The sequence below is a fragment of the Sipha flava genome, unplaced genomic scaffold, assembly GCF_003268045.1.
Source record: "Sipha flava isolate LNK unplaced genomic scaffold, YSA_version1 323_pilon_pilon, whole genome shotgun sequence".
Lineage (NCBI taxonomy): Eukaryota > Metazoa > Arthropoda > Insecta > Hemiptera > Aphididae > Sipha > Sipha flava.
This window is the reverse complement of record NW_020273008.1, coordinates 333,543-350,219: the sequence shown is the minus strand read 5'-3', so window position 1 is coordinate 350,219 and position 16,677 is coordinate 333,543. Positions and strand designations below refer to the sequence as shown.

At 29.9% G+C, this 16,677-nt stretch overlaps 1 protein-coding gene across 2 annotated transcripts in view; it reads right to left on the bottom strand.

The window, feature by feature from the left end:
• LOC112686703 (lachesin-like) overlaps window positions 1-15,130 on the bottom strand; it is a 280,882-nt gene extending 265,752 nt beyond the window's left edge. For both annotated transcript variants that reach the window (XM_025559111.1, XM_025559112.1), the window contains exon 1: window positions 14,832-15,130. The gene's annotated coding sequence lies outside the window, so the exon portion shown is untranslated. The remainder of the gene's footprint in view (window positions 1-14,831) is intronic.
• Window positions 15,131-16,677: the final 1,547 nt, after the last annotated feature.

Here is a 16,677-nt window from a genome sequence, read left to right as displayed (position 1 = left end):
TAAAAATAATATTTAGTTTTTTTTTTCATATACATTATCTGTATATACATAAAAATCTCGTGTCACAGTGTTTGTGACCATATTCCTCCAAAACGGCTTAACCGATTTTAATGAAATTTTGTACATACATTTGGTAGATCTGTAAATAGATTTTTATCTATTTTTTATACTTCCTAAGTATTATTGTTTAATAAATCGTAGTAATATAATATAATATATCGTAGTAATTGAATAATTTTTGACCCGATCGATAACTGAGAAGTTGAAAATTAATTATTAAATAATACTATTAAAAAACTATTAAAAACTATTTAAAAGCTATTAATTTTATTTTTGGTATTAAATGACTGGTATTACATAAATATTAAACAACAAGATCCCGCAACAGGTGCCAAAACAATCAAGAATATTAGTTGGAAGGATTATTATGCATATCAGATGATAAGTAAATGCGATCAGGACAACATTATTCTACGTTTCCGTGAGCTTTGTTAACAATTTATGGTCAACGAGTATGTAAAGATAGAGAGCGAACGATTACGATACTTGAAATTCAATCAAACACGCTGCGTGTGGAAGATTCTCAAAACAATCGTTAGATATCGGTAAGGGGAAAGTTATTATAGATGAAACGGGTTGCATACAATTACCGACCGATTTCTACACAATTATTGATTCGAAAGATTCTATCATTGACCAGATATTTCTCAATGTACACAGACAATACACAAATCATGAGTGGCTGGCAAAAAGAGCAATTTTAGCAACAAAAAATGAGGACTTCTACAATTGAATCTCAAATACAACATTTGTTACCAGGAGACTTGGTGTTATAAAAATATATTTATACAGTTTATGATGCTACTAAAGCTGTATATTACCCAACAGAGTTTTTAAACTCATCGGATTTACCAGGCATGCCACCGCATAATTTACAACTAAAGGTTGGATCTCCGGTTATTTTTCTTCATAATTTCAACCCACCACGGTTGTGCAACAGCACGTGATTAGTTATTAAAAAATTATGGGATAACAACAAATATTGTGCACTCTGCTGCATTAAAGGATTGATATGCTTTTTTACTAATATTGTCATAATTAGCGATATATAATTTTAAATATATCAATATCAATTTTAATAAATTATTAAAACATAAATGTTTGATGTTTTTTCATTTTTATATTTCGTCACTGTTCACAGCACTCCATATCATTTCCACTTATATACCACATTCTTACACACTTATATTAAATTAGTTATTTTTTTCTAAAAAAATATTCTCTAGAAATAATTTTTATGACAAACAACGTTTATCGGGTCCGCTAGTAAATATATATACTGCGTTCAAGTTTTGAAATCGTTACAAGCATTCGTGATCGCGGATAAAAAAATGAGACTATTTTATGATATAATTATAAGATTAATGAAAACCTAAACAGATAAATAACAAAAGAACAAATTTGTACGAAATAAGCCTTGAAAATCAATGAATACACATTTAAAAACATCAATAAAACCATTAAAATATCAGAAAACGAATCGAAGAAAGAAAATATTGTCTTTTTAATGATGTTGTATACTATAATATTGAGTTATATTCAAGGATTAACAGTTATAATTTTCGGTAAAAACGAAAACATTTTATGTCAGTTTCTTACACAAATATAAAAATGTATTATTATTCCGAAGTTATGGAATGCTTATAGAATGCTATGTTTACGTATGGCATGTCATGTGTTAGATAACCAGTAAAATAAATCGAAATAAAATAATGTGAAGTATTCGTGGATTATAACACATGAGAAAAATCATCAGTATCGAAACGTTTCGAGCAAAAGTATCACGACTTAAGCTTTACTGCGATATAGAAATATTAAATAAACAAGTCAATTATGGAAAACGGTGAATAAAAGAAGCGATAGAAATCGAAATTGCCCAGTAAACCGATAATATTGATGGAAAATAAATATAGTAGTAATGCGTGGAAGCCAATTATCCGTCGAAAAAATAATAAAAACAGAAAACGAAAACCAACACATTGAAAATAACCCAACGAATTTCCTGGACCGAAATCATAACAAAATAAAAGGACGTAAATTGTAAAAAAAAAAATATGAATAAACGGAATAAAGAGATTACTCGACATATTGATATATTATTTGCATTAGATATCTAATTAAGGAAATTTATCGCCTATAAACAAATTAAATATAGAATAGTTTGATAAAATATCAAATTTAAAATCACAGTATACATCTAAATAGAAAAAATGTGAACATACACTGAAAAGGTAGGTAAATTAATATACTATATGTTTGTACACTGCTGAAGATACTCGATAATTTATTTTTATTTTTTCATTTAAATATATATACATAATCATTTTATTGATTCACGAAGGCATCAAACCCAATTAATTATTTTGTATTAATTTAAAGTAAAAAAACTTATTAAGTGTAGACTATTTAATATTACAATATTTTAGATTCTCTTTCGTGTTTTCGTCACAGTGGTTTTCAATTTTTTTGTTCATAGAGCATTTGGTATGCTAAAAAAATCACACAGCGTCAAAAATAAAACAATACCAATTTTAAATTATATCTCATACAAAATAATGGGTTTCTATGATTTTTCATTTTATCTGTTTCTTTAGAATACTTATGAATTTACAAAAACACTATGAGAACTAAAAACTATTCTAAGTTGATTTTTTCTAAATAATTATTATAAATATGATGGTTTAACTACTATATAATTTAATGGTTTTCAATAATCAACGTAAATATATTTTTATTATTTTTTTTTTTTATATTACTGGTTACAAAGAAATCTTGCGAACTTTTTTAATTACAATAATGATACAGATTTTCTTAATTTTAGTCGAGTTTATTCAGAATTTGGGTACGTATTCATATTCTCATTAAAAATTATGTGACCATCGTGACTGGACGATATCTTCGATAACATTGTTTTTACCAATATTAACGTCGTGAGTACTAAATGGTGATAACTAGGGAACGGATTTATATGTAATAAAAATACATAAATATGTACATATGTATGTACGTATAATTTATAAAATATGTACTAAAACCATCCAAATATGTAGGAAAAAAATAAAATTATAATTATCAAATTATCAAAATGATTTGTTGCATTGATTTATTACAATATATTTTAAATTATCAAATATTAAATGTCACCTATTAGATCTGAAAATATTTTTAAAACGGTTAAATGATCGTTCCACATCAACCTACGTCGGTTGATTAAAGCATATTTGAAAAAATAATATTAGAAGGCGATAATTCCAAATTTTTAGAAGGGTGTCTGCCACTCATTATGTCATTGATTGATTTAAAATAAATATGGCCTGAAATTTTTTTCGGTAAAAATAGGAATTTTCTTTTTTACTACTTCTCCTATTGGTCCGTTTACGAGTTTTCATTTTGCAATCCTTGATTCGACAATTTTCATACTTTCATTCAAGGACATATTTTTGTTTCTAATTTTGTAAATGTATGTGCAATGAAAATAAAATTCACTGAGATGAAAATTAAATTAGTTTTCAATGTTTCATTTTGCATAATATTTTGAGCTTTTCTAATAGCGATAGAAGTTCTGGACATAAATTTGAAATAATTTCTTGTATTTTTGTACGAAGAAGACGTATGAATGATGAAATAATAAAATATGTTTAAAAATATTTACAAATTAGTGAAATATGTAAAAATATGTAATTATACCAAAATATGTAAAAATATGTAAAATAAAAGTAGCATCATATTAATAGGAATGATTTAAATCATGAACATTTCTTATCAAATTTTAAATATCTCGTTTTAATAAAAATATGTATTTACATATAAATCCGTTCTCTAGTGATAACCTAACATCGATAATACGTTAATGCGTAGTCTGGGTATAACAATGCTTAAAAACACAATCTAAATTGAATGATTAAATAAATGTATCATTCAGGTACGCTTTATTATAATATGATATGTTTGCGTGCATTAAAACAATGGGTAAACCTTGTTCAGCGTAGAAAATTAAACCAAAATAAAACAAATTTCGAATGAAAACTGTGTAATATTATAATAATATATTAATTATAATAATGAATCATCAAATCTGAAAAGATTAAAAATACAATGTTGTTTTTAAGTATATAACAATATAATAATTTTACTGAAACAAAATAACATTTCAATTTTCACGGATACAGTAAGATAACAAAAAAAAAAGAAATGAAACGAGATACGATACAAGTGCGGGTGACGGATATGGTTAAATATTATTTCTATAGAAATGTGATATAAATATTTTGTGTAAAAAGAATAATAATAATTATATGAAATAATTACATTAAATATTATTTAAAATTGTAAAATATTATTTAGGTACTTTAAATAGTGTGTTCTAAATAAATAATTGTAGACCGTCGAACTGTTTTGCACAATTCGTGGATTTCAATAAGTATCGAAATAAAGTATATAAATACAAGTATCTAATAATTAATATTATTCACAAAATACAAATTTATGTATGTACATGAAAAGTCTTATGAATAATCATACACTTTGCGGTATTAAATTAATTTAAGTTATAAATAATAATTTATAATAATATACAGATATTAAAGATTAAACAGAAATGGCCATAGGGTAAATCACTAATGAGAAAAGAGAAACAAAATATAATATATTATATGGGTATGTTATATTATAACATACCCATTATCCAATACACGTCTGTAAACTCATTACTCACTTTTAATTAAAATTTGTTGTTATACATATTACTATATTCATTCATAGAAATTAGATTTGCAGCGATGACCTTAATAGTGGTTCAAATAACTCAAGCGAATCTGTTATGTGTCGTCAAAAATGTTATCTCATATTATTTTTTTCGTTTCACTTCCTGTGTGCTGAAAGTATTACGAGTAGCGAGTACTTCTATTATTATTGCGTTTTTATAATCTGAATTTGATCATCATAGTTTAGCGACTATTTCAGAAATAAAATTAAAAAAAAAACTTTATAACTGTTGTTGAAAACTTATAGGTATAAAAATACAATAATTTATCTATTTTGTTAGATTTCATAATTGATTTAGGTATAAAATTATTTATTTACATCAATTAATATTATAACCGGGGTTCGGAAGTTAAATCATTTGCTTATTTTTATCGATTGAATTTAAATGTAACAGAGTGCTATAGAATTGTATGCCAAGTTATAATCCGTATAATTATGAAATTTGAAAGTACCTTTTTATGCTTTTTTCAGCAATTTTTTAAAAAAAAATGCTTATTTCCAGTTTTTCTTATTAATTTTTGATTATTTGACTAGTTTTTTTTATACATTTTTATAGTTTTCTCCTGCAAAGTCGTTTTTGATAGAATTAAAATTTAAAAATAATTCTTATCTTATCTACATATATATTGACACATATTTAGTCACCATCTAAGGCATCGTTGTATTAACAAAGATATTCCAACGTTGAAAATAGAACTAAGTGTCAAACGTCAGAATGATAAAGAACAGAGAAATCAGTTTAAATTTAATTTTTTAGAAAAATGCTTTAGAAAATCCATAAAATCCTTAAAGTCTTGAAAGTGTAAATTTATTTCTATTTTGTTTGATTTTTTAGTTAGAATTTTATAGTTTTTTTTTTTATTTAATAAATATTTTTGTTAAATTTTAATTTTTTTAAATGCTCATTTTAGTGCTTATAATGATATTTTTAAGTGCTTTTTTTAAACACTTATTTATTAAGTTCTATAAGTCCCGATCTCTGATAATAACATACATTTATTTTAAATGTAAGACCTACATTGTATTATGTATTTGTTAGCTTTAACAGAAGATATCATTTTTTTTTAAAAAATTTTCTCAAATAAACGGGTTCAAAATATTGGAAAACTTGTCGAGGCTTGCGAATATCCTTATAATATTGTACATCGTTTGAGTAGATATCAATGTTATTGGTCCTCCGTCTGATTCGGAAAAAAATCGGTCTGTAAAACGTGACTTGTCGGGTTACGTACATTGTACCGTCTCAATTCCGCGAAAAATAAAATAATATCAGATATATATATATATATATATATATATATATATATCTTAATACGGATTACGGGCGTGATCTGACGAAATCGTCTCGAAGCTTTGTTTTCATCTCACACAAATCTACTGCACGTCTTGTCGCACGTCTCGTCGGCCGTCTCAGAAATACCTTTTAGACGAACGTTTCTTTTTTTACAACCTCCCCCCATACAGTTCTGATCCGGTTAGTGTCGAATAGTTTTACGATCCGAGTTGCCGAAACGTTTGTTTATCTCATCATTGAAAAACGTCTCGGAACGTACCGCCGCGGAAATAATAGCAGCGCTGCAGTAACACTATTCGCACAGCGAGTCCCGCAGACATTGAAAATTGAAATACTTAAACTTACAACATCCTTGTATTGACTTACTCTCATTACTTTTCAAAAAATGAATTGATCGGACGTGTAACGAAACATGGTGGGATGCTGGGATTAATCGTAGAAAGCTGCAATTCCAGACGGTGGCGTCATTTTGGTTTTTTCTAGAACAGGGCAGTCGACATTATCTTATTCAATTTGCTGAGTCTATGGCTCATTTTACCAAAGTTACAATTAACGTAGGGTGAAGAGACATGTAACCAGTCCAAAAAAATGATTTGTGCTTTGTATATAAGTAGGTACTTGTACACTTCTTTTTTTTTCTGATTTACGACACGTTAACGGCTTTATAAAATACGTAATTATATTTTGATCATATGTCGATTTTGAAATAGCTTAACTTCAGGCTTAAACAAATTCATGAGTTATCCTTCTTCGAACGACTGATCCTAGGGAGAAAGCTACGAATGGTGAATATACAACAAACAATGAAGGACCAATGATGCAGTTCTTACGAAGAAACAAAGAGAATGACAAGTGACACGGAAAAGAATCGCTAAGGACCAATCTCAAGATTTAATACTAAACGAAGAGCCTCACAACGTTCCTAACGTATTCGCGGCAGACACTCTGTGCACGTATTGAATTGTGTGCATAATATTACGATATATATTTGAAATCGACGGTGTTGCCGGCAATGACTATGTAGGACCACGGCCCGATTTATGATGAAACGACATTGTAAACGATTGATCTTTTAGTTCATGATACTCTTATTATTCGGAGTGTTGAATTCGGAATACGTTTGCAGCGATCAAATGTGCGCGGGGACTTATACTATATTTTATGCCGATCGGGGTGGACGGCGCGTAACAATGGTTGGTGGTTTGATCTTCCGTTCCGGTTATTGAACAGCACACAAATAATGCGTATTATACATATTATTATAATAAACGTTTACAACCTATAATCAAGTATTGTTTCGGTAATAATGTTCAATTACAATTATAATAAACGCACGCGTGGTGTACGCGGTACGCTACATTACGTTCTCTCATACGTTTGATATTATTCCACGAAATATAGTATTATAAGCCGATGATTAACCGTGGTGTTTCCGTGCATGCGCATTGTGCATTAAAATTCAGATATTTCAATGAATACAACCGAGAAAATACTAATACATCCAAATACTTTAGATACGCGTGATCACCGATTATGTGTACAAAAACGTGTTTAAGGTGCGATTCCTATGCACAGGTCTGGAGACGCGCGGCCAACTCAAAGCGATTTGAATTTTGGCCGCACGATAATTTATTTAGCCGCGTGGTCTAATGTTGATTCCTATGCACGCGTCTAAAAACGCGTGGCTAACTAAAATCATTTTAGGCACGTACACGCAGTTGTATCAAGTTCTCTATTTAGTTAGGTTGTACTTGTATATTTTACAAGTTTTTTTTTTAAATATTATTAGTTTAACCATGTCCTTAACAAAAAAACTAAAATGTATTTTAAAATTACTTCTTTTACAACAAGTAGAAGAACAAACCTTTATGAAATACGTTCTGCTAAAAAATAAAAATGAAGTGCATGAAATGCACTTAGCCAGGGAAGTCGAAGAATTTTTCAGTGTCCTTATTGAAAAACATTTATGGCAAAACGAATCTAAATTCAGGGAATTTTTCAAATTGAGCTGTGATAAATTTAATTATGTATTGAATTTAATTGAGGAGGACATTAAAATTAGAAAACCCATAACTGCTGCTGAAAAACTAGCAGTCACACTGAGGTAATGTAACATGATATGTTTATAGCAGGGACCAGAATTGTAACCGAAAAGAACCGGTACTGGAACCAGTTAACCTTTAAAGTTTAGGAACCAGAACTGAAACCGGAACCTTTATTTCCAAAAATGAAAAACCGTAACCGTAACCTTAATTATAAAAGGATTAATTTAGGTCAATTATTTAGACTAGTAAAACTATGGTAATGACTATTTTGTTTGTCCATTTGTCGGTTCAGAAAAATAAAAGTCAAATCTTTTTATGTTTTTATTATTTTGTGTTTTAAACTGTAGTAGTGTAAAGCATATAATAAATAAATTTGTAATATTATTATTATTATTGTATGTTTATTAATATATTACAATTTACAATGGGTATATCATCTATCTTGTCTATTAAGTATTAAATATAATTAATGTTTATACAAATTCGTAGCTACAACAGTAGCCAGTATTAACTGTGATTCCTAATTAAAATTAAATTTTAAATTAAAGATATTTATTTCATCAAATCATAATATTTCACAATATTACAAAATATTTTATAAATTCTTACTATGAGTTGGAATAAAATAACTTAACTTAACTCAAAGAAATATAATAGGCTGGTATAACATATATATTTAATATATTTATAATTATTTTTTTTAACTATTCATAATACCTTATATTTTCATGAAATGAAACAATTACAATTTAAACAAGAATAAATAAATAATTACATATTATATTTTAATAAATCTCTAATAAACAGAATTAACCGAAATGAACCGGTTCTAGAACCCTTAAAAAATTAATTGAACAACCAAAATCAAAATCGGAACCGAAAAACCTTTAAGTTCCAGTCCCTGGTTTATAGTACTATTTATATTTTATAATAACTGTGTAATACTAATTTTTAAATAATGTGTATAAAAACGTTTTAATTGATAATAAATTATATTAAACTACTCGTTTAATAAAAATTAACTATATTATAATTAGCTAATTGAATTAAATTATGGCCTTTTTTAGGTTATACAAATATGGATATTCCCTTACATATTCAGCCAAATGTATGTCTTCTTTTATCGTGAATGATTTTGATGAAATTTTGTATCACACGGTATACTAAAAATTAGCCACGCGGCGCTAGTTCGCCGCGATCATAGGAATCGGTTACATTTAAAAACAAGTTAAGTAGTGCATGTGCGGCCAAAGTTGAATCGCACCGAGTTGGCTGTGCTTCTCTAGACGTGTTCAAAGGAATCACACTTTTACGTCACGAATAAACTGCGTAAAAATTAATTTTCCGTGATATTTCCCGTCCGCAATATTTACGTCGATTAAATTAAAATATCATCTTCGCCGTAGCAGTTTACGGTCAATTAAAATGTTTCTGTTCGGGCAGTGGCGTAACCAGAACTTTTAATGCCCGTGGCAAAATAATCCAATCGGGCCCTTAGTTTTATAAATTTGGAAGAACGAGATATGAGGAATATCCTTCAAAAACTAACCACCTATACAATTCTACCCTTTAAGGCTACAAACAATAAAAAACATTTTTAGTGTAATATTATTTTTATAGTAAAATTTTACTAAACATTTTTTGGTTTAAAAAATATATACAAAGCAATACAAAATTTAAATATTCAAAATTTCTTGCTTTTGCTTCGGCAAACATATCGATTAAATCTTCAAAGTCAACTTCTCGGGCTGTTTCTTATTCGATTGAAATTAATGCCAGGCCACTTAAACGATCTTGTATCATTTTACTCTTTAAATATCTTTTAATAATTTTTAGTTTCCAAAATGACCGTTCCGCGCTTGCACATGTAACAGGAATTGTCAAAAATAATAAAAGAGTAGTACATACTTCTAGGAAACTAGCTGTTAAAGAATGATTTTTCACCATTAAAAGTTGAGCAAGATCTCTAGTTGAATTAAGTTGATTTATTTGATTTTTAAGAGTTGATCTTACAGCTAAAATTTCACTTGTAAATGTTTTTGATATGCCTTTATCATATTTGTTTACCAACTTTGTAGCTTCATTTAAAAGCTCTAAAGCTGTTGCTGATGTGAGAAAAGATGGTTGTAAACATGTGAAATTTAGCATTAATTCATGAAAACTTGAAAAACGTTTACTTATTTGATTTATTAATATATCCAACGTTATATTAAAAATAGTTACACGAAATAAGCTTTCTGGACAAGTTAAACGCATATCAGTACATAGTTCATCGAAATATCTTTTTACTACTTTACGACGTTTGTTTTGAAACTCTGTAGAGATAGACCAACTTTTAGCAACTATACTTGCTTCTTCCAAGAGATCATTAAAATTACATCTATATTCTTTTAATTGTTCATAACAGTTTTTTAATAAATTATATGCATTATCTAAATCAAATGACTTTGACTGGAGAATCTTAGAAGTTAGGTTTATAATTTGTAAAATTTTACATTGAAAAACTAAAGTGCAAATAAAATTATGATTTTCAATTTGTTTTTTAATCCCATCTGCTTCATTTCGCTCATCTAACTTAGAGTTGCAAAGTATAACTTTTGTTAAAGCTTTTTGAATTTCAACAAATCTAATTTTAAGCGCAAAAACTGATTCATAACGACCAGCCCAAACGGCACGTCATTGACTAATAACAAAATAAAATATAAATTAAAAGAACATCAAGTAACAACGACTAAACGATGGTCACTTTTTCCTAGAATAGTTCTAATCTGATCTAGTATCTAAATATAAATGTTACGTTCGGTTTCAAAGACAAGCGATTGCGATACGCTTCATTGTTATTTCCATTTTACAAATAACAATATCATTAAATGTTTAATAATATTAATATCGACAATGTCGACGGACTGGTAAATAAAATAATTTATAAACATAATCGTGATCAATTATTAAATTTATTTTATTTTACAAAAATATACATATATTTTTAAACAGAATCGTATTTATAAATTTCACTATTATGATGATTTGTTTTTGAATGTACTATTTTTTTCTTGAAGGGCCCCCTAGAGTCGTGGGCCCGTGGCCCATTGCCCGTCATGCCACCCTATCGTTACGCCACTGTGTTCGGGTAAACGTCAAATGTGGTCGTATCCCTTCGAATTGAGCGATCCATTCGATTTTTCGGATGACGATAATGTGTATACGTACTTATTCGTAGGTAAACGGATCGACTAAGTTGTTTGCGTACATAATGTGCAACATATTACATGATATTCTATTTTCCACTAACTCGCGGTACGCAAATATTGACAAAAACTGTTTGGTTCGTCGTTGTGGATTATTATATTTTTTTTTCCTCTCGCCTCCCAGGACGCGTTCACTTTTTCCAACAACTCGTTTATAATAAATTCGCATATTTCGATAACATAACGTCAAATAATTCGAATACATCATTGACTTTGATTGTCAGTGCGTCTATCGTTCTTTAACAACATGTCGAGTGCGTACATAATAAAGTAGACTTATACAACCCCCTCACCTGTAAGGATCCAAACGTGTAACTCTGGAATTCCGAACTCAAGTAAATCGATTGTTGTCTTCATTGTTCGCGGTGGCGGCGACGGTGTTAACCTTTGATAAGTTACCGGGAAATAGTTATTGTGCGCAAAATGCTAGTGCTCGAAATCGGACAGGGTTTGAATTAAAATTGTTAACGGCCATGCTATAATAATTAACTAGTGTTTTACCGTGCTGCCCATCAATTTTCTGACGACGTAGAACTAATTAATTATATCGAGAGTACTTGCATTAGATGAAAATTTTAACTTTGGAGTATAAAACAATTTTTAAAAGCAACACTTTGTTCGTTAACGATGACGTGCTGATACGTGGGAGCGGTTTAGGGATGCAATTATAATTTGTCTTAGCGAATGACGTATAGTTTTCGCCATATCCCGAATTAACCAATTATTTTGCCAAGTTGACAACCTTGATGTATACGTCGGTATTTCCGAACGAATTCCTATCATTTATTGCCTTGCTTATGAGACAATAATTATACCATTTCATTACGAACATTACATTTTAATAAAGTACGATATTTTTTTACATTGGAAATGTTTTGAAACGAATATTTTTTTAACATAAACAAAGTTATGGACTCCTGTATGCTCAACTGTATACCATTGACTTGCAATGAATGGCTTGTGCTCAACCGTGCATTTTATTTTACTTCGTTGAACACCAATATTATGTTTGATTAAGAATCAGGATAAGATCTTCACGCGTAAAATCTTTAGACTTGGTTGCGGTTTGATTACAGCCATTGCTGATTTTATGATTATTCTCGACGAAATACTTATGCCGAACAAGACTCTTAAATCATTTCATTTTTCATTTTTAATGTCATGTTGACGAAGAAATCAACAACGATTATTTTTCAGAAGGTAAATCTGCCTTATAAATTCTTTTTTTTTGTTTAAAAACTTGTTTTTGTTCTTAATTACTTTGTATGAAAGTATTAAGCTTTTATATGAATTATTTATTGACCGATACATTTATATTTATAGTTGTATTTTTATACAATGTTATGAACCCTTGATTGTAATATGTAAGAATAGTGGTATTAGTTTACATATATAATACATTTATATAAATATGTATATTTGTAGTTATTATATGTTGCATTTCGTAGGAATCACCGTCAGTTAAATGGAATATGCTGATAAACTCCTTAGACCGGATGGCGAGACTGCTCGTTGGGCAGGAAGAACCTTGTAACTCATAACATTTAAATAAATTTTATTACTTTTTTCTTTGTACCAAATACAGTAATTTTAATAAGGTAACTAAAGTAACTTTAATACCTATTGTGAATTGATTTCAATTATTTATATGCTTACATCTTATTGTGTACGTAACAATATAAATTGTAATTATTTCAATTATTTGAATTTTGTCAAGATATATTTAATTAAGTTTTAATTTATAAAAACATTTAATAGAATAAAGCCGTTTTTATATAAAAAAAAAAAAAAAAAAAAATTGAATGGTAATATATTAATTACATAGATCTGTTGCGAAATATTTGAATATATATATGAGAAAATTAAAAATAAATACTACTATTAATAAAACTATTAATTATTGGGGAAAGAATATATATATTATACAATCCAGTATCTAAAAAAATAAAATATGTGAATAATTTCCATCCAAAAACAATAATCGCAGTTTTTAAATTCAGTTGTGTAAACATTTATAGTCGAAATATTGGATAAAGATAATCACACATAAACTATCAGTGAAAAATTAAAACTCTGAGATAACTTTGTTATGTGTTTGTTTATAACGAAAAAAAACCTAAGTGGAAAATTGTATTAAGCTAAGTGTTGTAGCCTGTAGATTTCGCAACTTTTCGCGGTCATTCGACGCACGTAACCGTTCAAAATTCACTCGTTATATCGTATATAGTACCCACTACGAAACGCGATGGATAAAAAATAATTTTGTGCCTCACACAAAGGCCTTTCTTGCTATCAGACTTTTGATGTACACTCAAAAACGTGTAGTAAAAGCGATCCAAAAGGTGGAGGGTTGAAAAAATTAAAAATTTTCCTACCACCATCCTCATTCGGAATTTTACGATGATTACTTTAATATAACCACGTTTCTCGTACGAAATCATATACGTACGATAAAAGAGCGTACTTACGTCATTAAAAATATTCGGAAATCGTAAAGAATGAAATAGGGTTCCGTAAACGGGATTTCCGTTAGTGTTGAACACGTAGTCCAATCATTCGAGGCCTAAAAAACCGTACGCGAATCAAGTACGGACAAAAACCAACGGAAATGACGTACACGTAGTATAGTATCCTCTAAACGTTTCGTAACCTTAACAGCTCTGCCACACCAGATACGTCTGCGGCAGTGCCGGAATACCCATTGGGTAGAGTAGGCGCCCGCTTAAGGGCCTCACTCGTTTAAGGGGCCTTGTGAAAACGAAAAACTATATTTTTTTTTTATTTAATAATAGGTACCTGTATTTTATTTACGAATTTACGGGACAAAATTCATTATGAAATATAATATATATTAAGTTGTAGGTTTTATATGCAGTAATAATAATAAAATAATTTTGAAAAAAAATATAAATAATATAATTATTAATTAATTTTTCTTGCAAATATATATTATTTATTAATAATAGTTGGTTATTATAAAATTTATTTATTTTAATTATTGGATGGTAATGTTGAAGATGTAGGTAAAAAATAATTTTGTAGGGCCCAACATTTTAATTGCCTAGGAGCCCACAAATATTTAATTCGGCACTGGTCTGCGGTATCGGAGAAACATTGGGTAGATGTCGAATTTGTTGACGTGTTGCTCCCGGTCTCATAGCGATTATCACAATTATCCTGTTGTTCGTACCCTCCGGGACGTTGGTTTTTATTCTATCGATTTCGAATCCTGAAACATCGGTACGACTTTGTTTTCTTAATCTAATTAATCCGCTTAAATCGAAAACGCGTTCTATTAAAATCACAATATATGAATTCAATCGTCAGACCGCGATCCCCCTCACCGCTTCGTTCACATAGGACTGCAAAACGTTTTGTACCGCCCAATTCCCTGTTTGGTAAAATCGACCGGTAGCTTACCTTATCGGCGTCGGGATTGTTGAAGACCACAGGTTCTCGGGGGATCCGGACTCGGCGGGACGGATGCGCGCGTACACGGTCGTCGGAGTATGTGCACACGAATCTAATCAGGGACAAGTGTCGACGAAAACTGCGATGGTGCACACGATATGGACACGATTTGGACACGGTGAACGGTTAGCGGACGCGATCCGAGACGATACGTGTGCGACGGATCTCGGAAGATGTGTTCGTGTCGGACGGGCGAGTGCAGCCGGCGCACCGTGTCGGATACCGCGAGACGACTGTTAGCCAGCCCGCCGACGGCGGCGGCGGCGGCGGCGACACGCTCCACGGCGTTTCTCGGTCCAGACGAACGCGCCAGCTCCGCCCACTCGCTCGCGGCCAAAAACAACCCCCTCCGGAAAATCACCACCCCCATCTGCCCTTCGCTTCCGAGTGCTGCAGGGGAGGGGGTAGTTTGAAATTCCGATTAACTGCAGTGTTAGTGTCGGCGTCCGCGGCGTCGGGGTGTGGACGAGAAATAGCCCCTGCCCGACGAACGTCTTCGTATCCGGTTCGACACGTCGGCCTTACATCGTTTCCGTTGCGCTCGCGATCAGTGCCGAAGAAAAACTCACCAGAGCCCCCAGGCCGAATTGGAACAAAACGCCCTTTTCGACCGATTGAAAATTTGATTCAACCATATTTTTGTTGACCTTTGATTTTACTGTTTTTTTTTTCTTTTTTAAGCATACAAATTGTGAATCATCACCGCAGTGCACACTTTAAATACTGAAGATTTTTTATTCTCGCTTTGAAGCTGGCTAATTGATCGATCATTTCCTCGTATGAAATCTCTTTTATTTATTCCCTCGTGCTATTTTCATAATTAATTTGATCGTTAAATTAGACAAGATCTAAGTATAATGTAAACTTTTTGTTTTAAAGGTAAAATTAAATCATGCACGATTTTACGCCCCTTTGTGATTCGTGCCCCTAGCGTAATCACAGTTATACCACTATATGTGATCACGGCCATCGTTGGGCCTCCCAAAATCACTCTGTAGTCTTTTCGACACAGATTAATAGTGTTTTACAAGAAAACGTAAATCGCAGATATTTTTTGCATTGGGCTTACATTACGATTTACAATTTTTAATTTTATAAAAATTTAAATCACATTACAACAAAACAGTTTTCGTTTATTTTATCAAATTATTATTGTTTTTCTTTAAATTTATAGTAGTTTTGAACATAAACGGACTGTTACTGTTAAGTGCTTTCATTACCCATATGTTTTTTAATTGATTGTAAAAGAATGTGTATATTATGATTTTTTAAAATACAATTTTTTTTCAGGAATATTCAATTATTTTTTCTTTTATAAATAATTTTAAAATCTGAATGTATATCTTTAATGTATTGAGAGATACAACTGTAGTTTTAGTTTGAAATTATTTTAAATATCATACATCATCACGAATAAATTTTATTAAAAATTATTATTCTACTAAGTAACAACTTAATTTAATCTTTAAGTTAAATTATTATTTTTTCACACATATTTTATTTCTCTCGCGTTTTCTAGATTTGTATAGTAGTAATAGCAATAATTACAGTTTTTTTTTTAAGAGATAACTCATATCAAAAATTATAATTTGTTGTCAATTGTATTGGTAGTATTTTTTTATGTTTTTCTCGAAGCGTATCGATGGAAAATTTAAGATATTACGTTATTGAATTGTAAAATAAGTACGAAATACATTATGATATATATTGTATATCATAGACTAAAAATCGAATATTTCGCATGTCAGTAAATTATTTTTCAGAAGAAAACGTGTCCTCAACTCGAATCTTCAGT